Here is a 25,102-nt window from a genome sequence, read left to right as displayed (position 1 = left end):
CTTTTGTGACTATTTGCAAAATGTAAATATCTTCTATAAAAAGGATAGCTATCAGTTCTCTATGCCTAAAGCTTGTTGCATCTCACTCTATTTAAGTGAGATTCCAAGTCTAGAGAAGGGTCCGATTTCATTATCAATTTTGGTCTATACTGAATATGGTTCCATCTAGTTATTAGTGCAAATCTTATGATGTATTTCTTCTACAAGTACTTGGGAATTTATTGATGTTGTAGGGGTCTAATTTTTTATTTAGAGTAATTTTGAGTCTTATTACAATTGTATACAATTTTCAAATAAGATTAATACAAAGCTGAATTGTCCCCATATCTGTTCTTGCTGAATTTTGTCTCCATTGTTATTACCTGGTCATTTTGATGTTGTGTGAGCAAAGCTTATCCAATTGAATTTAATTCATTTATAATTTATGTCAATTCATTATTGCTATTGATTCAATGAATTAAGTAAATGCTTGAGTGAATTTGATAAGGTTGCTAAGGTAATAGGAAGGATGTCTATAAGAATGAATTCCAGTAAGAATTGCTAATAGTATTGGTTGTAATGCAATCAATTAGATATATAAATTGAAGTAGACTCTGAATCCCAATGGATAAAGCACTGATCTAGTTAATCCAATCTGCAGATAGAGAGATCATGAATAAGCATGAATGCTAAAAATCAAAATCATTTTTATTTTGCCATTTGAAGAGTTTCAAAGATGGTCAATAGTCATTTACATCTAATCTGCGAGTCTTAGATAACTACTATTTTTAGAAATATTTGTAAACCTAAGGAGAATTATGACACAAATCTACTAATGAGGGATGTATATCATCTGTAAATGTCAAGGAATGGATAAAATATGTATATGTCAAGAGATAGGAGATGAGAATCAAAATGAAACTAAAAGGATTCTCATCTAAAAGCATTCATTTGAATCATCTCCTAGGTATACCCACCTTGGTTCTGCAAAGCCTAGAGAGTAGAAAACCAGTCTTGGTTTTGTTGAAGTTGGATCCAAGTAATATACATACATAATTGTTAATGGAAAGTAGCTAGTTCCAAGATTTGTGAGTATTATTGTCTTGGTATTGACCTTTTGTTGCTCAATAGTTGAAAAACTCCAACATAACCACTTAGGGGCTAAAAGATGTTTAAGAAGGTATTTAGGATAATAAAGTGGGATTAACTAGTGGGTAGGCTTAGAAGGATGAGAGTGATGGGTGGTAGGCTAGATTTTAGGTGAGATTAGGATTAAATTAAATAGGATTATATAATTTAATAAAGTGGAGGGAAATAAAATAAATTGGAGTTTATTTGAAAGGGGATTTATGGAGCACTATTCATTAAATAAATTTAACACATTAGGGAGAAGTATTCAATTTAATTAAATACATTAGGAAAGTGAACCTATTTAATTAAATAAATTTAATTAAATGAAAAATATAATTAATTAATGAATAATAAATTATAATTTCAAGGGAAATATTAATAAATTAATATAGTGTTTTGGGACAATTTCTAGCATCTATAGTTGGGTAGTGGAAAATCATACTTAGGATATGTGAGATTCAAGTCTCAAAAATCTGAACATACGTGGATGCCCCCTAAGGCTTTCCATATAGGAATAATATTGGAAACCCACTTAGGATAATCAATAGGTCGAATGAACTTTGCCTCTAACATTTTTTCTACAGTTCTACTTTCACCAAGAGTGCTACCTTAGGATGCATCTTGTGTAACTTTTTCTTAACAGGTCTAATCTTTAGATTGACTACTAGGTGATGTACAACTAAGTCTATGTCTAAGACAAGAATGTCTTTATATGTCCATGCAAAATTGATTTTTCCTTTCTGTAGGAATGAAGTCATCACTTCTTGTTCTTTTGTATTTAGGGTAGCAACATTGTAGGTGATTTGTAGATTATCTACAATACCCAAGTTAACTGGAATTATGTCTTCATTCAATATAGATGACTTCTTTGGTGGTAGATTTCTAAATGGAAAGTCAACTTCTCTCTATTTTGGCACCTCTAGGAGGATTTCACCAGAAGATACATCCTTTATTTTATCTTTTTCTTCATCCAAGAGTGCTCCAAAAGAGTTTTCAGTAGAGGATGTTTCTTCTATTTTTTGATTTTTGTTTTCTTTGTCACTTTTGTGACTAAGAGAATTGATTTGGATACCAAAGTAGGCTTCCTCATTATATTGCATCTCATGCTCATAATATTGAATATTCTTGAGGCCAAAAAGAGCCATCACTGCTTCATTAGAGTTATAGATATCAAGAGCTGGTGGTGTGTTTTGAAGGTTCTAGTCTATCATATTAGGGTTAGTGAGGGGTAGGTCAATGGATGAGATGTTGGCTATGGTGATGGAATGAACATAGTTATCTAGGTCATCCTCAATGTATTGGAAAGGTACTTTGGAGAATTCCTCCTCTTCAATCTGACAATCAAGTTCAACTATACAATAGTTGTCAGAAAAGGATACCTTATGTTTAATGGAGCCCAAACCTCATCCTTTAGGATAGCTAGTAGCCTCAACAGGTTTTCTGATTCCATCTTCTTTAGGTCCAAGGCCTGTGTCCTGATATCCCATGTTTTCAATCATGGGAGGAGCCTTGACATACTTATCTTTGGGGAATTCCACAGGATCATCTTTACCATCATAATATAGCCAATCTAGGATATTAGACTCCATGTGTTCATCACTAAGAGAACCCCAATGTTCAAAGGTTGGATTATTAACATGTATAGTGTCCTTATTTTGAGATGGGGGTATTTGGGAAGGTTTACTAAAGGACTAGGGAGAAAGTGGTAGTTTTCCAATGTACAAGGCATTCTCAAACTTATACTCTCCCATTCCTTGATCGACAAAGTTGAACTTCTTCATTGTAGGATTAACCTTGATGGTTTCAAACTTCTATTTTCCTTTATAGGAATTGGAATCAATATTGAGTGATTCTAGAATTACTATGGAAGGTGTTTCTCTTATGGTGAGAGATCTAGGTATGATCTTAGAAAACTCACTGATAGGACAAAAATTCATTAGAGGCACCTTCCAATCTCCCATAAAAAGAAAAAAGGCAAAGGATCTCCTAGAATTGTGACCTCTCTTCCTTAGCGGGGGAAATTTTAGCATTGACAATAAGTAGATGGGACCACTTTTAGTGTATGTATCTAGGGCCTATCGAGCAAGATGTTATATGGTAAGTCCAAATCTAGGACATGACATTCAGTGTTGATGAAATCTGGTCAAACCTATAGTGGTAGCATGATAACCCATTTTGATTCTCTTTCTATCTCATCATATGCTTTAATAGTTATCCTTTTGTTGATGTCTAGGAGGTCTTCTAGAAGTCCCAAGAAGTGGATCATCTTCAATGTACATAGGTTTAAACTAGATCCATTATCTATAAGGACTTGTTTAATTTTGTGTCGCTATATAAGGACTTCAATGTGGAGCAACAAATCATGGTGGTGATCAGGGCCTAAGAAATCTTTGTCTATGAAGACAAGGTGTTGTTGTGTGGCAAGATTTCAAATCATGGCAATGAATTGGGATGTGTTAATGTTCTTAGGGAAACGAGACTCAAAAAGATAAGTCTCAAGGATTTCTTTGTGGATGGGTGAGGTGGTGAGAAGCTCTAGGATGGATATTTGTGCAGTAGTCTTCCCTAACTAATATAGGACATCATAGTGAAAAGTAGGTATCTGTGAGGTGGATGGTGTAGCAAGCACATGTGGAACTGATGGATTAGAAGGATTAGAAGTGAAAGCTTGCAAAGTGATTCTTCCCCTTCAAGTGGTTGCACCATAGTCAGTTGCTTGTAATACGAGAGTGTTGACATGGGTATTGTAATACCCCAAAATTGGCTCATTGCCATTATACCAATTTTGGTCTATTTTTGATAATTTCTAAGTCCTATTCTAATAGACAATTCTCATTTTGCTATTCGCTACTTGACTTAATTGTCAGATGCAGAAAACCCTAATCTACATTCATCATATTTCTTATTTAATTCCTATACTACACACTCATATTAGTCACATTAAACTTACTTGATTTAATTATAATTTAATTATTAAGTATTTATACTTTAATTAAATTATAATTATATCCTAAAGCTAATGTACTATGGAATTAAATTTATTTAATTTAATAAATACGCCTATCTTGATTAATTAAATGTAATTATTTAATTAAATGGGAAAGGTATTTCTAATTAATTAAACAAAATTATTTAATTAAATTGAGTACTTACTTCTAATTAATTAAACAAAGTTATTTAATTAAATGGGAAGCCATTCCCAATTAATTGAATGAAGTTATTTAATTAAATAAGAAAAGTGTCTCTAGTTAATTAAAGATTATTTAATTAAATAGAAAAAGTAATTATGAGAGCATATCTCATTTTATTAAATTAAATATCTCAACAAAATCTCTCTTCAGTTCAAAAAGGGAAATTTCCAGTTCACTATTGATCAAAAATGAGTTAAATGAGTTAATTCCTTTTTCTACTCAAATTGAATTAGTTAACTCCTTTTTCTACTCAAATTAAATCTGTTAACTCCCTTTAATTTGGGAATATCCCTTTATGACTGAACTTCACCTTTAATCTTAACCGTTGATGGATTCCAGGAAAGTCTATTTAATAGACCCTCGTCTCTTCATTTTGAGAGGATGAATTTGAAGAATTTGCATCGAATTGTTGTTGGAATTCATACTCACATTTGCTCATATTTTTACATACATCTTGCATTCTTAGTTTAGATTCATCTAGTTTAATAATGCATACATTTTTAGTTTAATGTCTTTTATTTCTTGGAATAATTGCTTGCATTTCATCTAGATTACTTGCACATTCATATAGCTTAAATTGTATTCAAATCCTTCGTTCTTACAGGGTCTGGTTGTCTGCACCTTGATTTTGAGGATATTAACAGGCAAAATCCCATTAGATAGAAGGCAACAGGTCGCTTTGCAGGCTAATTTTCGGATGAACAATCCAATGTTCATTCCGGGATGAATCCGCATATAATGACCGTGTTGAAGTGTGTGTGTTATCAGAGGCCACATATTCACGCATACAGGTATCTATCTCTTCAATGCATCCACACATGGAGTCAAAGCCACATATATCATTTGTTCCAATTTTCCACGCAAGGAGTCAAAGCCTGATATGTGGTTAGTAGAATAGTCATAATGGAGGGCATTAGATGTGAAAGGTTGGTTGATATTGTTTGTATTTTTTTTTCCATTTTTGTTTTCATTGTTGTGGTCAGGGAATGCATTTTGAAAGATCTTTAGTTTAACATTTTTAGAGGGTGCTCCTCCCTTAACCTCAATTTCCCCATTATCGAGAAGGTTTTGGATGAATATTTTGAGTTTGATACACTTCTTAGTGTCATGCCATTGATGCAATGATAGTTGCAATATTCATTATCTCTATACCACTTGGGTTTGGGTTGATTCTCATCAAAAGGTATTGTGTTGGGAAAGACCATAAAATTATGTTCTATTAGCTTCTGGAATATGGCATCTAAGGGTTCACAAAAGCTAGTGAACTTTCTATTTAGATCATAGTGATGATTATAGTTTTTATTAGTATTGTTGTTGTTATGAGGGAATAATTGTGCTTGATTGCAAGGTGGTTGGTTGTTCTAATTGTCATTTTGATTCTGATTCTGAGTATCATGATTTGAATTTTTGTTGTTTTGATGATGATAGTTATTGTTGTTATTATTTCCACCTTGAATATTTTGCACTCTTAACATTAGTGACACTATCATGAGTAATGCCTTTATTTTTGGACTAGAAGTTTGAATTTCTATTCTAGTTCATTTCACTAGTTGACAATGAAGAGCTATAATATTTAATGGAAACCTTTTCTAAGAGTCCATTTTCAATGTTCTTTTCTTCCTTGACCAATGTTGTAAAGTCTTCAAGACTAGCCATCTTCATTTGGAAAGACATCTTTGGAATAATTTTTTTGATGAATATGTCTACAAGGTGCGAGTCTTCAATTTTTCAAGGCATGCAATTTGCAAGGGGTTTTCATCTTTGTAGAAAATGAGAAAATGTTTCACCATTTCTTTGTTTTGTGTTAGACAAATCACTCAAGGAAGTGTAATGTTCAATACCGTACGAGTATTATTCTACAAATTTTCCTATCAAGTCATTAAAGGAAGTGATGGATCCTTTGGGTAAGTTCATTAGCCATTCAAGTGCAGGGCCTCTAAGACTTCATGTGAAAAGCTTCTTAATGTAATCCTCATTGTAAGAACTTCTTGACATAGACAACCTCTATTAATAGAGGACTTCCAACTATAAACAAAGAGTTTAGAGTGTACATGTGGATGGTGTAATGTGATAGCACTAACACTTAACTTAGCAACCTTGTTGTGTGTTTGAAGATATATTCAATCATGCACACACATAGTGGAGTTAGCTTTATTTTCAATTGCAATAGGAGAATGATGTTGACTTGGTCTATTCCAATGACTTTGTCTATTCTAACATCTTCCCGTAATTTCTACCAGTAAAGACTCTTTATATGGAAGAAACTATGATAAGAAATTCAAATAGAATAGGTCCCAACATTGAGCCTTGTTAGGTACCTATTTTACAACATAAAAAACTTGGTTCTCCTTCTCATTATCAATTTTTTTCTTGTGTCATTATGATATGGGCTTTTAACTAGTTGACCCATAACCATTTAGGATTTGCCCCAAACTAATGCAATTGATTACAAGTGCTTTTGGATTACCACAAACCTTTCAAACTTTACAAAAATATTTTTCCAATAACTAGGAAACCAGCTCTAAACTTTTCTCATGCACAATAATATTGAGTCCATGTGAAAAACAATCCATCTACCAAGGCACATGGGTACCCAGCCACTGTGCCTGCTAGTTCTCTAGGAAAATTTTTCAGATACATGACTCATCAATATATCGAACTGAAAGGAAATAAAAACTTTTGGGATGTCTAGCACAACCACTAATGCACCTCTTACTACAACCATCACTAATTTGATCTACATGGATTTTTAGCTTGTTCTTTGGAACTAAAGATACCATTGCACCAACAATCTAAACTTTGTGCACTAAGCACACATGATTTATTTATAAACCAAACTAAGGCTATATAAAGGAACATAATTAAAGTCCAATGATTATCTCCTTGCTATCTTAAATTATCACTAATTTCTCCTAGCCTATATCCCTTATGTAGGGCATACATGTGCAAACAATACAAAATAAAAAAACTTACAACCAATAGTTTTTATCAATGAAAATATTATTCAAACTAGTGTCTCTAGATGACACATCATTGACCCACTTATCTCATTGTAGAGCTGCTCAATATCCTAATGCAATTAAGTTGTTAACACACCTATCTCATTCAAAGACTAGTCATAGAGTTTGGCATGATGTTGTTGAGATGGTGATCATGTCCAATAATCTTACATTTGAATTTTGAAAGGAATAGATGAGGATATCTAGAATTATCAATGATATTGTGAAGTGTGGTAAAAATACTAGGTTAATTCAAAGAAAGTGTTATTTGTGAATTAATCATAATGGGGAAGCAAGCAGGTGAGTATAAGTTGAGTGTTGTCACAAATAATTAATATATCCACCTCATGTCAGCTACAACCGAACTAGTGTTCTATTTAATTGTTATTGTTGACTAAGTAGATTTGTTGTGCACATTCCCTACTCTCCAGCCAATAATTGATTAATATTTTTAGTGCTATCAATATGGTACTATGGAATCCTTCTACTCAAAGCCTACCCTTGCCATGTGGAAGGAAATTAGAGTTGTTAATGGGATTTATTTAATTTGAATTCTAGAAACCTCCTCAACATATGGCTCATGAAAGTCCTCTATAAATAGAGGCATAATCACAACTTGTGATATATTGTAGCCACATATATTTGACAATAAAATTAGTGTTGATTCAAGTCTTTGAATGAAATGGGTGTGCTAACAACTTAATTAAATGAGAGTATTGAGCAACTCTACAATGAGATAAGTGGGTCAATGATGTGTTATCTAGATAAGCTAGTTTGAATAGTATTTTAATTCACATGGCCATTTTATCCTCAATAAGTTGCATATCTTAATCCTAATTTACGTTCCCTCAGCAAAATTATCCTCAGCAAGCTACATCCCCTAATCTTAATCCTATATTCCCTTGGCTAGATTATCCTTAGCAAGCTACATACCCTAATCCTAACCTTGCATTCCCTTGGCCAAATCATCCTCAACAAGCCACATTCCCTAATCCCAACCCTACATTCCATTAGCTACATTATCCTCAACAAGGTGTATACCCTAATCCTAATTTTAATCCTAACCCTATCTTTCCTCCACCAAATTGTCCTCAACAAGCTTCTTGCCCTAATCCTAACAATAATACAAACCCTACCTTATCTCCATATGTAGGCCATGGAAGAAAATACCTTGCATCTATTGAGGAGTAACCTCTACAATAGGCTTACCCTTAGTAGGGTGGGCACACACATTATGATCATTGGAAAGCTGCTAAGGGAAAAGAAAAGAAAAGAATGAATTGCAATACCAGTTGTATACTCCTAGAAATGTAAATATTAGAAATCCACATCTTCTTGTGGACTAAATCCTACGCCTTATGCAACCATCCACTTGTCAAAAGTCTAGAACCTTCCTCTACTAGTTTAGTTGCTGGAAGCCTTTATAACTTAGAGGTAAAACTGGTCCACCTCATAGTAGGTATATAATAATCATGCTCTAGGCCATGCTTAGGAATAATGTATTCAATCTAAGGATTATTTTTCCCACTATGAGGTGCATTTAATCTTGTCAACCCAGGGACATATACTTGAAATGGTTGGCATAGTATGTGCACTAGGTCTCTTAATGAGTCACTATGCTTATGCTACAGGAAAATAAAATGCAAGGAAAAGAACTTACACTATTGCTATAGGAAACTAACACACTTAACTCTTTATGAATACTAGAAATACAATAAAAGGCTAACCGATGTTCCAACTCAGTTCATCTACTATAATTGTTCTCACAGATGTTGCAGGAAGAAACTTACAACTTCTACTTGCAATACTAAAAATGCTTGGAAATAAATCTATACTATCCTAATCTTATCCACCTCCCAAGTGGCCCCCCTTGGTTGGCTTCAACTAAAATACTAACACATGATATAAGCCAAAAACTATTTCATTACATTTCAGAAATTCATTACATGGAAACAATACTTAGAACTATAAAAACAACTCAATGCATAAGTTAATAGTTGCTTTTTATAAAATTTCTCCCTCTTACTAAACTAACACACTTTTTTCGATCCCTATATATAGAAGATTGACACTTATTCTAAAATAGAAAAGTAAACAACCTAGCTATAAATCTATAGGAGAGAAAAAGGGAAAATAACAACTCAAGGTGGGAAGAAGAGATAATGGCTCAAGGTGGAAATAATAAAGTCTAAACAACTGCTTGCCATAATAATAAATGCAGAGAATGCAGTAAGTCTTCATAGCTCCTCCATACTCATAGCTGTGTCCTTTGGTACTGTTATGATTTTTTTCCACCATGGCTAAACTTTAGTGTTCTTTTCTCCTTGAATGCTATTGGCTGCCTTCAATGTTCATCTTTGAATTCTTCCAATCATCTTCAACTTCATTGCTAATAGGTTATTTATAATGCAAAGATAATTGCAAATAAGCATTTTCAAATTAAATTCAAATATAAGAACACACATTTTGATAATTATATGAAATATTGCATCATATATATGGTATTGGAAAAATATGACATACTATCTACCCATAGGTTAATCATTGGTTTAGGTAAACGTAAGTTCACAAATGTCTTGATGAAAATGAAATAGAGTATTAACAAAGTGTTTAAAAACTATCATGAAATAGAGGCAATAATTAGCCTCATCATCTGCCCCCTGGTAAACTGATGCTTGTCCTCAAGCATGGTATTTCCTAGTTAGTGACCTGAATTCCCCCAGTTCTACCCTTCCTTTCCTACTACTCTTGAAGGTATAATAGAATCCTCGTGTTCTTTCCCAAACCTCCCTTCTATTGTCCTCCTGCAGCTTATCAAGTCTATCAACATTAATGTCATCTAAAGGCCACATGAGCATTGGAGGTTGCATAGTGAGTGGGCACCATAATTTGGGTCTAGCCTATTTCACTAACTCTAGATACTTTGGAGCTCAATGAAGGGTAGCTTCCAAGTTGATGGGACTATGTGGCTTTGACCTTTTAAGTGACTCAAGTAATCTGGTCCATCTACTTCTAGCACCAGCAATGGCTCTGCGAAAAGCAAAGTGGGGCAAGATCTCATAATCAACATAGGCCTTGGTTTTGGCAATGAAGATTCTATCCCTTACTCCCTTTTTCTTATACCCATAAGTTAATCTAAACCAGTCCCTAAGAACTTCTTTTGGTTTACTGCTCTTGGCTCTTATTGGTAGGGGCTTTATCCTTTCCTCATCTCTATAATTATTTAGTTGCCTATCATAGTTTGCTTCACTAGACATCCAGGACATCAAAGCTCTTAAATGTATATCCCTTATATAGAGTAAAGGGTTCCATTGAGCTTCTAAAGGGATAACAAAATTATGCACATATAATTCACAGAGCAAATTTTGCTACCAGGATGGCAAAGTCTGATATAAACCATAAAATTCTTGGGCTGATTTAAATTCTACATTTATATTATTAAGGGTTAGCATAAGTTGGAATAAGATAAATTGTTCTTTTAAATAGAGAGCATAAATTTGTGGTGGCGGTCTACAGGTAAGTGCTTGATCAACCAATTTGAGGGCATGTTCCATCTTTTATTTTTGATTTGCCAATTGTTCTTTCAAATCTACAATTTTTGCACTTAGAGATACTATGTCTTTCTTCATTCTTTTCCTCTCCTCTTCCCATAAGGCCTTAGCAAACATATGTTGTCCAAACAACTGGAAAAAGGAGTTTCTGTAGGGTAATGGAACCACTGTCTTCTTTATGATTTCTTTTCCTCTTTCTTTGTTCCTTCCATAATTGTTCTACAAAATCAATAAGCCATGTTGATTTATAGGGAACTAGGGTAGTGTTTGGATAAACTCTCTTAGGAACTATTTCATCCCTGCAACTCAAAGTACCTGGTTGGCCTGCTGGGGTATCATTGGGATTTTCATTGACTTCAACCCTACATTCCTCGTTAGGGTTTTTAGGAATGTTTACAGTTTTAGGGTAAGGAGGACAGTGATTAGGAACAATCTATACAAGGGATTCTTTTGTAGATAGCTTGGATGAGGGGGATTCTTTAGAAATTTGTCCTCTCATTCTAGGACTTCTTCTTATAGGGGTTTCTTTTCATATCACAACCTTCTGCCTAGCTCTTCCTTTTGGTATCTCTACTATAGGAGTAACTACTATAGGACCCTTATTAGTTCTCTTTTTCCTCGTGATTGTAGAGTTTGGCTCTTCTTTTACTAGAATAGAGATTTCTTCTTGCAATTTTTGCTTTCTCTTTGCTCAGCTAGAGGTAGGTTTCTGGGTTTCTTGAACAGGTGAAGGCACAGTCTCTTGCACATTTTCTTGTACATTTCCTTGCACATTTTCCTGCATTTTTTTGGCTTTAGCCTCTTGAGTGCTTTGCCTAGTAGGTTCATTAGTGGGAACTACATTCTCTTCACTAGGCTGTTCATGAAGGGTAGCCTGGGGTTATAAAGTTTTAGCTTGGAAAAATTCCACCCATGACAGGGGAGAAACATCCCTAAGTGACCTTTCTATGAGTAATTTTATTAGGGCATGATGGGTGATGGAATTGTCCTTTCCCTTTTGAATTTCTTCCGCACTAATACACATCATATTGTACAAGAAATTGGGAACATTTACTGGATGATTATGCCTTATACAACTGAGCAATTTAAAATGATGTGCATGTAAATATGAAAATCTTCCTTCGCATGTGAGGTACCTAATAATGTGCATGGCCAACTCATTTTATGGTGGTAGAAGAGACGTTCTTTTACAACCTTGCTTGGTAATATCCATCTGAGGGTTAGTTGGTATGACAAATTGAGCCTTGGCTAATCTTGCATCATGTTCTCCTATTGCCAATAATCCAGTTACTTCTTTGATATGTTCTTCTATAGCAACCACTATTAAGCCCCATACAAAAGCTTCCCCTTCATCAAATGTCGTTGTGAATTTTGTGGTTGCTTCTTCATCAAATGTAGTCAAACTTAAAAAGTACCCTAACCAGCCACATGCATTAAATCTCTTAATAGCCTCTACGTCTGAGAGCAAAATGGTATGTTCCACTAGTTCTCACCTCTGCAATTGTCCACCCATTTCTTCTTAATACTTTCACTATTTGCACTACTTGCACTATTGCCCCCTTACAAATTCAGCTTCTTTTGTTGTTTTACAAACCCATTTTCACATTTCATTTAATAGGTAATTAATGTCATAACAATTCATTATGAGCAATAATATGACTTTAATGAGAGTAAATCATGGAAGTGTGTGAAAATCATCCAAAAATGGGATTCAAATCACTTAAAATTTAAATACAAGTCACATCACAACCTGACAATAAAATCATTCAAAAATAAGGGGTACGACACCTAGACACTTGTGTACTTAAGGAAATATGAAGAATTGGAAAAATCTTTACAAATTTATAGGAACATCATTAGGTTTTAGTAACCTTCCCTGCCTTGTACAAAATATTGACAAGTGTCCACACTTGTCAGATTTAGTATGGGGTATGGAACTGGCATGACTGCAGTATTAAATATAATCAACAAAATCTGTGGACTATAGATGAATTATAATTTGAAAATCTTATACATGTTAATTAATCATCACACATACCAAAAGGTGGTGGAAGTTACATCAGTAGTGACAACATTCGTTGGCAAACTTAGAGTTTTTATTGAAAGCATTAGAAAATGATGACGTGGAAAGTGGGTGGGTGGTAGGTAGAGAAATGAGATGAGGTGGATGGGTGGAAGGTTAAGAAATGAGATGAAATGAGAAAGTGAATGGAGAAATTTGGAACTTTATGTGGGCATAAAGTTTTTATTATGAGCATGCATAAATAAATTAGTGCCAAAGAGCGGTAGGCAAAAGGTTAACACCTTCAGCTACAGGAAGAGTTACCTAGTTTGTATTTGAAGTTGGCTGCTAAAACTGCTATAGGAAGTCCTCTTTTGTTTGGGGCCATTTATATAACTTGAGGTAGTGACCATTGACTAATAATTTAAAAGGCACTAGATCAGTGGTAGTTAATTGAACATCTCCATTATCAAAGACATGACTAATTTCATATGGACCCAACCATCTTGTCTACAGCTTGCCTGGCATATCTATAAATATGAAATCATATAGTAGTGCCCAATCACCAAATTGAAATTTTTTGCTGATAATATGGGAGTCATGCCATTTTTTTCTTTATTTATGTATAATTTCAGTATGTTCCAAAGCAGATTTGCACATTTCATCCAAAGAGTTAAGATGCAAAAGACGTTCTTCTCTTTGTACTATAGGAAGTTCAATGTCTAACTCCAAATTCAATGGTGAGAATTGCTACTTTCCCATATAGGAGTTCAAATGGTGTGAATCCTATAGTAGTCTTCCATTTTGTTCTGTAGGCCCAAATAGCTTCTTGTAATCTACTAATCCAATCCCTATGCTATAAATGAACTATTTTTGTTAGGATGTTCTCTAGCTCATGATTTGTGACCTCTACTTGTCCATTAGCTTGAGGGTGATAAGAAATTGATTTTTGGTGCCTAATGTTATACTATTTCATTAGTTCTAAGATTAGATTAGAGATAAATTGCACACCTTGGTTAGTGACTAGCTCTTTGGGTATACTGTAGAGAGTAAAAATTTCTTCATACATAAATTCTGCAAGATTTTCATCATGAGCATGCTTCATGGCTTTGACTTCAACCCATTTTGTCAGGTAATCAGTGCACATAAGGATACAGGATTTCCCATTGGATGGAGGATCAATTGGACCAATGAAGTCCATGCCCCATTTGTCAAATGGTGTTAATGCCATATGTGGGTTAAGAGGCATTTCATCTATTCTTGTTGGTTGGCCCATCTTTTAACACTTGTCACACTTTTGTGTATAGTTGGCTCCATCTTTGTGAAGTGTAGGCCAATAATAACCAGTTGTCAAGATTTTCAAAGCTGTTCTTTTTGTTGCAAAGTGTCCTCCACACGGTTCATTATGACATGCATGTAGAATGCCATATGTCTCATTCTCTCTCACACATCTTCTCATAACTTGATCAGGTCTAGTGTAAAACAAGAGATTATCTATCCAAGAGAAATGGAAAATTTCCTCTACAAGCAGCTTCTTTTCCTTGTAAGAAAAATGTTTTGGTATTTTATTGGCTACAATGTAATTATCAATGTATGGATACCATGGAATTTGAACAACAATATGAAATAAATGCTCATCTGGAAATGCATCATCTACCAAAGTAGTGTCAATATCATCATGATGGATTCTTGATAAATAATCAGCTACAACATTGGCTCTTCCAGGCTTATCAACAATAGTTATATCAAATTCTTGCAACAACAGTAACCATCTTGCTAACCTACCTGTTATAGTAGGTTTGCTCATGAGATATTTAATTACTACATGATCAGTATGAATAAATATGAGATAGCCAGTTATGTAATGTTGAAATTTATTCAGGGCATAAACCATTGCTAGCAATTCTTTTTCTATCACTGTATAGTTTAATTCTGATCCATGAAGGCTCTTGCTAATATAATATATTGTATTTTCAAGATTTTGAGATTGTTGTGCTAGAACTACATTTATGGCATAGTCAAAAGAATTTGTATATATATGAAAATGTAAATTCCAATCAGGGCCTTGTAAAATTGGGGCTGTAGTGAGAAGTTTCTTATGCTGCAGGAAGGCTTCATCACATTCAGATGTCTAACTAAATTTAGCTTCTTTTTTGAGTAATTTATACAAGGGACTAGCTATTTTGCTAAAATCTCTTATAAAATGTCTGTAATATCCAACATGACCTAAAAAAGATCTTACATCTTCTAATTTTGTAGGTATGGGAAATGTTTGAATTACCTCTATCTTAGCTGGATCCACTTGTATTCCTGTAGTTGATATGAAATGACCAAGTACCACACCTTCTTACATGAGCACGAAACATTTTTCACTATTAAGTGCCAAATTATGTTCTTGACACCTTACCAAAACTTGTCAAGATTCATCATTGCTTCCTCAAAAGTGACTCCAAATGTTGTAAAATAATCCATATATATTTCCATACAATCATGTGATTTATCAGCAAAGATGCTAATAACAACTTGTTGGAATGTTGTAGGAGCATTACATAGACCAAATGACAAAAAAATATATGTAAAAGTACCCCATGGGCATGTAAATGTGGTTTTTTCTTGATCTTCAGGAGCAATACTGATTTGATTATAACCACTATACCCATCTAGAAAAGAGAAATACTTCTTTCCAGTTAGAGTGTCTAGAACTTGGTCTATAAATGGCAAAGGAAAATGATCCTTTTTGGTCACCTTTTTCAATTCTTTGCAATCTACACAAATTCTCCATTTTCTTCCCTTTTTGGGCACTATGAGTAGGGTGACACCCATCTATTATCAGATATAGGATAAATAAAACTAGCATCAAGAAATTTTTGTAATTTAGTTTTAACTATCTCTCTAGGGCTTGGATTTATCCTCCTCTGTGGTTGACAGTGTGGTAGACAACCTTCATTGATGTATATCCTATGGGTGCACAATGTAGCACTCAACCCTTTCATATCACCATAGTCCCATGCAAAGGCCTTTTCATGTCTTTGAAGCAACATTGTTAACTATTCCATCTATGTGGGTGTTAATTTGGGATTAACATGGAGATTATGACCTTTAGACAGTTCAACAATAGTGGTAGACTCTATCATAGCAGCTTTAGAGATTGGACCTTCCTCTAATTTACATAGTAAGAGTGGATAAAGAATGTTAGGTTCTTTGAGAAGATTACAACTCTCATCACATTCCTCATATGTGATTAATTTCAACATAGAATGTTTAGATACATCTTTTTCTACCACACAACTGTTAGTAAGGATACTCTAAAGTATTGAGTCTTCCTCCTGTAGCTTTAGAAAGGATTGTCTATGTAACATCATGAGTTGTACTATAGAATTTAGCTCTTCTTCTTCATCCCCTAAATCTGGCCAAATAGATGTGCTCAAATTTGGTAATGGTTGTGCTCGAGGATATAAATCAAATTTCTTTGTTGCTGTGCCATTGGATATCGTCATATTCCCTAATCTACAACTTATATTTACATTAGTTATGGCTAACCATGGTCAACTTAGGATGATAGGGTTACTAGATAGATTAACTTTGAGGGATAGAATCATGAAGTCTGTAGGATACTCTAGAGAATCTAAGGTTACAACTATGTTTTCTATTATCCCATCAGGGGTGACAGTAGAACTATTTGCAAGTTGCAGAATTGTTGGAGTAGCCCTTAATCCTTCTATTTTTAATTTCTTCATAGTGTCCTTGGTCATGACATTTAAAGTAGCACCAAGATCTATAAAAGCATTTTTAACAAACTGACCATTTATACTGATATTCACTACTGGACTACTTGGATCAAAATATTTTGGTGTGATCAATTTTTCTAACATAATGTCAAGCAATTGTCCCACAACATGAACTGTGGTGGGGTCCTTTCTCTTCCTTCTAGGCTTCTTCAGGCAAGCATAACTAATGGCTTTTCCATAGATTGGAACATCTTTAATGGCTTAGAACAGGGGTATTTGGACATGTATGTTCTTCAACTGATCAACAATATCAAAAGGTTGTTCCTCTACTTGTATAGGTTTACTTTGTATAAAATTTTCTAGAAAAGGAGGTTCCACCACTGGTTGAGCTTGGGTTGACATGGTGATATTGGTTGGGTCAACCATTTTAGTGACTGAGGGTTCTAATGCTAATGGAGGATTTGGTATTTTAGTTATAACAAGCAATTTAGGCATAGGTAAAGTTGTACCAGATCTCAGATGTATATCTCCAACACTTAGAGTGTAAGCAGGATATTGTTGAGCATCAACACCATACATGGGTTGCTGTGGTTGTTGGCTATTTGGATTTGGCTAAGGTTATGTAGGTAACTGTGTCTAGTTTTGAGGTCTAGGATTTGTAGGTGGTGGCATTAGAATAGGTGTTGAATTGGAGGTGTTAATTGTGGAGTATTGGTATCTTGGTTAGGCCACTGTTGAGATCCCCTCCATTAGTTCTTAGACTGCCGATTCCCTTGGGGTGGTTGCCATTGGTTCTACTATTTTTTCTTGTAGTTCTATTGGTTTTGCCATTGGTTATTCTATTGGCTAGGCTAGGATGGTTGGGAATTTTAAGGCCATTGGGGCTGTTGCGGATTGTTTTTCCCAACATTATTCCAATTAGGTTGATATTGTGAAGGACCTTGGGGATTATAGTTTTGCCATTGATTACCATATGAATTTGAATTTTGCAAAGGGTCCTGAGGCATACCTTGATGTTGGGCCCATGGCTGGCATTGAGCAACAAAAAATACTTTCTCATCATCTCCATCTATCTTGAGTTACTTAGTTGGAAGATGCTAGTTCTCCATGCTTGCAACTAATTTGCATTGGCAATCCTTCTTTTGCTTCTAGCAATGAAAGCAGTATTTAGCTAGTTGTAACTTAGCTTCTGCATACTTTTTCTTTGTAGTCATTGTGTCAAGATGTGTAGTGACATTATTGATGATGTCCTATTTGAAATCTGACAATAGATTAGATATCTCAAGCTTTGAAATACCTTAGCTGATTCCTTTAGTGACTATGGAATGAGGTCCTCAGACTTTCTTCATGGTTGACCTTGAATAGTATTGACAATATTCTTGAGGTTATCCTAGGAAGCTTGATATACATCACCACTAGCCATCAGGTCTAGTGCTTCTAGACAATTATCATTCACACCTCTTAGAAATACTAGCTTTTGTGAATCCTCGGACAACACATGCTGAGGGTTCTTGTGCAGTGTATATAAGAAATGTGAAACATAGTCTTCCAATGTTTCTTCCTCCTTCTGTGATATCCTAAAGAAATTATCTCCTCTTGAACTAGATGCTTTTCAATACTCTTTATACTTATCCAGAAATAGAGTTTACATTTCATCCCAAGTTCCTACTCCATTGGCTCTTAAGTCCATGAACCATCATAGAGCTGATTCTTTCAAAGTTGTTGGAAACAATTTAAACTTATGGGCATCAATGTTGTAGTCAAAAATATGATAAAGTATGTCAAATTCAAAAAAGAAATTATTAGGGTCTTTAGTTGTAAGGCAATAGAAATTTGGAAGGGCATCTACAGGTATATTATGAAGATTATCAGTATTTATGAGGCTTGGGAGAGGAAATGGAAAAGTAGGTTGTGCCATTACTGGAGGTATTAGATTATGAGGTTGTTGCTGAAAAGGAACATTCGGTACAAGATGATTAACAACTAGTGGATTTAAAGTAGTATTGCAAAACTTGACAAAACTTCAGTAAAAGGTTGAAGACCACTTGTATCTATTGGTTCTGCTCTTGAAGATGATGCTGTAGGAAAACTAGGGCTTGCATCTTCAAAAGGTAACTCAACTTCTTCTTCTTCAAATTATTTGTTCAAATTAATAGAGTCCTGTGGAAGAAATCTGCCATATTCATCTCGTCATCTTACTCTTTGATACATGCAATTGAACTCTTCAAACTGGTGAACAAAGCTTTAAAACTAGAAATTTCTTTAAAAAAATTATCTAAGAACTATGACTCAAGAATGCTCCTAGCTTGACACCATCCCCGACGATGGTACCAAAAATGGTCAGCCTCCCAATAAGTATATAATAATCATGCTCTAGGCCATGCTTAGGAATAATTTATTCAATCTAAGGATTATTTTTCTCACTATGAAGTGCATTTAATCTTGTCAACCTAGGGATGTATATTTGAAATGGTCAGCACAATATGTGCACTAGGTCTCTTAATGAGTCACTATGCTTATGCTGTAGGAAAGTAAAATGCATGGAAAAGAACTTACACTATTGTTGTAGGAAACTAACACACTTAACTCTTTATGAATACTAGAGATACCTTGAAGGACTAATAGATATTCCAACTTAGTTCATCTACTATAACTGTTCTCACAGATGTTGAAGGAAGGAACTTACAACTTCTACTTGCAATACTAAAAATGCTTGGAAATAAATCTATACTATCCTAATCTAATCCACCTCCCAAGTGGCCCCCCTTGGTTGGCTTCAACTAAACTACTAACATAGGATAGAAGCCAAAAACTATTTCATTACATTTCAGAAATTCATTACATGGAAACAATACTTAGAATTGTAAAAACAACTCACTGCAAAAGTTAACAATTGGTTTTCATAAACTTTCTCCTTCTAACTGAACTAACACACTTGGTCCAATCCCTATATAAAGAAGATTGACACTTATTCTAAACTAGAAAAGTAAACAACCTAGCTATAAATCTGTAGGAGAGAAAGAAAGAAAATAATAGCTCAAGGTGGGAAGAAGAGATAACATCTCAAGGCAGGAATAATAAAGTCTAAACAACTGCTTGCCATAATAATAAATGTAGAGAATGTAGTAAGTCTTCATAGCTCCTCCATACTCACAACTGTGTCCTTTGGTACCATTATGATTTTTCTCCACCATGGCTAAACTTTAGTGTTCTTTTCTCCTTGAATGTTATTGGCTGTCTTCAATGTTCATCTTTGAATTCTTCCAATCATCTTCAACTTCATTGCTAACAAGTTAGTTATAATGCAAAGATAATTGCAAATAAGCATTTTCAAATTAAATTCAAATATAAGAACACACATTTTGATAATTATATGAAATACTGCATCATATATATGATATTGGCAAAAGATGACATACTGTCTACCCATAGGTTAATCATTGGTTTAGGTAAACATAAGTTCACAAATGTCTTGATGAAAATGAAATAGTGTATTAACAAAGTGTTTAAAGACTATCATGGAATAGAGGCAATAATTAGCCTCATCAAAAACTACAATAGATATATCTCAATCACAGAGAGTTATGAGTTAATAAAATTAGTTCTATTTCTTCTGTTCTACTCATATTTTGATTTCTCTTTGTGATATCTAATTTTCAACTAGAAAACTCTTTGAGATGTGTGACGAGACATGTTTTTCCTATGTATTTGTCAAATTTTGGAATCTCAAAGTTTGGTAGAAACAATATCATATTGATAGATTTGTCAAATGGAAAAGGGAAATTTCCTCAAATGAGAAATCTTTCATCCCCTTATTGCTCATTTTGTGGACAAAAATCTAGAGTTCATGTAATCATTGGCCTAGATCATAGGTTGGTTGTATTTGTGATAGTTGTGAATTGATGTTAAATCCTCCTCCAAAGTTATATGAGTTGCCAAATGGATTGTAGGGTGGTGGTAGATTATGAGGTGGTGGAGGCCGTGGTGCTCCACTTTGACCAATGTATTGTTATGCGGATGTCAAAATTGACATAGATGTTTTCAAATATTTTTCGGCATGTGTAGATAAGAGGGATATAGTGGTTTTTTCATGACTTCCATTTGCTAGATTGGTACTTGCCCAATGTTTAAGAACCCTACAGCTGGCCCTATCAAGGTTGACTATAGGATACATGTGATGTGTAGTGATATTGGGCATAACACTAATGATTTGCTGGATGTGGCACTTAATTAGAATGTGGATTTCTCTGGAGCTGACATAGGTGTAGAATTGGTTCCCATTGCAAGTTCATTTCCTTTACTAGACAGTTGTGCTATGGTGGGATTTTGAAATTCTAGAGCACCATCTTTGGTGATTTGTCTAAAAAAAGTGCTCTCATCAAAATTTGGAGGGACATTAATACCATCCTTGATAAGGTTCATGAAGATCTTAGTTTTGTTTGCTCTAATAGACTTTTCCAAAATTTTCAAGTTGTATGGATTTGCAAGAAATGTTTGAACATCATTAAGAATTTTATCATTCTGAATGGGGTTTTCATCTTGGTAGGCTTCTTCTTGATTATGTGTGTTACTTCCTATAGTGGTGTTTCAAAAGAGATTCTCTGGTTCTTGCATAGATGTTGAGCTAGGCATAGAAAAAATTGTACTAGGGGGAAATGTGTTCCCCAATAAGGTTGATTGAGGATGGAAAGGACTCTCCATCTCTTATTGTCTTAGTTGTTCCAATAAAGGAGACATGTGATTAAATGTGAATCATTCAAATCATATGTGTACCATATAACTATGACCAAAATGATGGGTGAAAGCTTGTGGAAGGAGAAAATTTGAGAAAGTGAACCTTATATGGAAAATGGGAAATACCTCAAGGGTTGTGTGATCTATTAGGTGTTGAAGATGACTATAAGACAACCTAAATGTGAATAATAGACCTTGCTAATTCTATAAACTAAGTTTGATATAGGATAATAGTATCTTTCTCCTACCAAAGATGGACAAATGATCTATAGGAAAGACAAGACACTGAATAGAGGAATTAATGTTTAAATATGGACTTGTCATCCCAAATGAGTGAGTGCATTTATGATAAATTTTTTCTTGTGGATGAAGGTCTAGTGTTGTAATCTCAGAAGTCATGCTACCTAGGATTGAATTTGAAAATAGCCAGCTTTTGATGTTTGATTTTGAATAATGGATCATGACAAAGATGTTCTTGGACTTAGGGATTATGATTCAAATGACCATTATCTCTAGAGGAAAGTTGGAAAATGGAAGACTAGAAGCTTTGAAAAAGATGAGATGTGAATAGATTGATGTGGAAAATGAGGGTGATATGGTCACTATGTGGATAGCTAATCTTCTTTCTTTTGAAATAGAAATCTTGGGTTTACTGCTAGGAAAGTGGACCATTCTCAAAGTTTGGAATTGTAAAATTTTTTGTCATAACAATCTTGTCTATGTTCTTCCTTTTTGATTTCTTTGATGTTGTATCAGAATTGATTATCATTGTGTGCTAGGTTCTTTCTTTCCTTGTAGGAAAATGGTTTGGATAACTTCACCTTCTTATGTGTGACTTTGTTAGACATGGTAGGAACCAAATAAACCCCAACTATAAGGCCAAGGGCAAGAATTTCACAAAAATGTTGTGAACATATGAAAGAAAAGACCCAATTAATCTCAAATTCTAGACCAAGTACAAGGACTTATGCAAATAAAATCATAGTTCAAGAGGACCTACTTACAACCACTTTGCTCATTGAATGTTTAGCTCACCATTTCACTTGTTTGGACCTGTTTGATGTTTATATTAGTTTTTGGATATTAAACACTCAAGCATGCCAAAAAGATCAACAATCCTATTAAGGCTTCAACTAAGATGTAGAAAGATCAACTAGAGGGTGTTTGCCCAAATCCATAGATGAAAGAAAATAATACCACACATCTAGGAGGACACGCTAACCCAAATCTCCACCTTTGATTCCCAAAGATATTAAGTTTGTTTGGAAATTAGCCAAGAGTGACAAGATTTTAGTTCCAAGAGAGGTGTCTTTAGATTCACTTCCCACTATTTATCCTCTGCTAGAACATGGGAGTTGAGGTCATCCCAAGAGGTGATAAAATAGCCAAGTAGGCCTCCTAAAAATAAAATAAGACCACTTATTTCTTATGCACTGAAGATCACCGAAAGGTTCGAGAGGAGATAATACATAAGTGACCTCGGGGTTAAAAGAAACTTGTTCTTTCCCAATTGAAGCTTTAGATTTTCTATCTACTCTTGAGGATACTCATGTTTAAGCATGAAAATTTCTTTCCAACTTGACAATGTCATCAAAATAATAAATTGAGAGTTCATTCCCAAAAATAAATCGACCGACACCAATATAAGAAATTTGATAGGGATAGAGAAAGTTATTTTAAGTCATTAAATATTGAGTGTATTCATTTTAAGCACCAAGTCAAAATGTTTCATAGTAATCTTCTTTGATCTTTAGGCATTCAAGAGTGTGTTTTACTATCTAACCATTCATTTCAATGAAAAGTGTTCAAAGATCCATTCCACTAAAAAGCTTGTAATTTCCTTTAAGGCATTCAATATTGTGTTTAAACATTCATTCTAATGAAAGGTGTATAAATTCTCTTTAGACATTCAAGATTGTGTTCAATCATCCTATTCCAATGAAAATCTTGTCAATTCCTTTAAGGCATTCAAGATTGTGCTTAAATATTCATTTCAATGAAAGGTGTGTAAATTCTCTTAAGGCATTCAAGATTATGTAAGTAATGTTACTTTTTAATGCATTCAAGAGTTTGTTTAGATTTTATGAGGTTATTTGCAACATTCATTCAAGGGAAAAATGGTTAAGCATTACAAGTTCATTCAATTCCATAATTCTAAAGTCCTCCAAGATTTGTCTCCTGGAATAAAATTTGATTAGTAATCCCTGTATATCAAGTAAATAATGAGTTGAGTATCAAAAATCCTTTAGATATTAGTAAATTTACCAAATATCAAAGATGATAGAATATAGTCATAGATGAAAAAATATCAAAGATGACAAAACAAAAATGATAGAACAGATATGAGCAAGTTATACCTAATACTTACACTTGTAGATGATAGGTGACAGATGAGATTCACAGATGAAAAAACTTGTAGCTACTAAAACTTGTAGACACCAAAACTTCTAGCCTCCAAAATACACCAAAGTGAAAGGTCACATATGCTAATACTAGTAGAGACAAAAATAAAATTAGACAACAAAATTGACAGCCACCTACTACACAGATGACAACACCCGAAATTTGCAGAGGCATAGATAACAATACATGTAGATGATAAAACTTCTAGTTTCAAAAATGCAGACAATAGAGTTAAAATACACGAAGATGTCAAAATAAAGAGATGACAAAACCAATTTTTGGTGTTCTTTTTTAGGTGAGTTATTGAGTTTGTCAATGGCATAGATGCAAAACTTTAGAGATGATCATCCATGAAGATGACAAGACATCTTTGCAGACAACACTACGTTCGAATAGAGATGATAGTGCATAGGTTTTTTAGAAATGTCTCAATTTTTTGACCAAATTTTACTTGGAATAGGGACATGGGTCCCATTGGGTGTGCCAAAATGTATACGTGAAAACCTAATATGTTGGGAGCACACATAAATAAGAAAACATTAGTAGAATGTGCATATATCAAGAGTTGAATCAAACAAATAACTACTAACTATCATTGTATTTTACTACACTAATGCAAACAAAATAAATTATCCCCATGCAACCTTGGAGAAACTCAACAAGGGCACCCCAAGTAAGATCTTTTTGGTATTCTCAATATTGAGGGATGTGGATGTGCTCTCCTCAAACACAACTATGATGAATCCCAAGATGGTTAAAGGTGAAAATGAGTATGAAACTATGTTAGATGAGTGAATAACACCTCAACAAATGGCTTTGGAAGCAACCATTCTTTAAAGTATTCAAGAATAATAGGGGTGGATGCAAGAAAAAAACTAAGTTACCAATGCAAATGAAATGAATATAAATCAACTATAAAAGGTAAGAATAATGCATGAAAATCTCTAAAAATCTCTAACACTATACTAGCATGATAACAATGCAATGGAGGAGATGAAAAATGCTTGAGACAAGGGCTCTATTTATAGGCTTGAGGGAGACCTTGAGGAGGTGGCATCTATGTGGCATCCACACAAGCTCCATAAGGAAGAAACATGGGCTAAAGGAAAAGCCATGCAAAAGTCAAAAGGATATTTTATGATTTAGGTGGCTCAAGATTTTATCACATGTCTATGAGCAACCTTTGGGAAAGGAGCAGGGGACAATGATGTAAGAGTCCTTTTGGAGAATTTAATGAAAGAGGGGCTCCTAGGGATTAAGTTTCTCACACATATGTGAGAAACCATTTAAGGGCTACAAAGGGGTCTAAAAGGTGTCTTAGGATTAATAAAGTGGGTTTAGCAGCTGGGTAGGCTTAGAAGGATGAGTGTGATGAATGGTAGAC

This window comes from Cupressus sempervirens, chromosome 11, assembly GCF_028749045.1.
Source record: "Cupressus sempervirens isolate cs-2001-9-10 chromosome 11, ASM2874904v1, whole genome shotgun sequence".
NCBI lineage: Eukaryota > Viridiplantae > Streptophyta > Pinopsida > Cupressales > Cupressaceae > Cupressus > Cupressus sempervirens.
The sequence above is the reverse complement of the archived record's forward strand: the minus strand, read 5'-3'. Positions refer to the sequence as shown.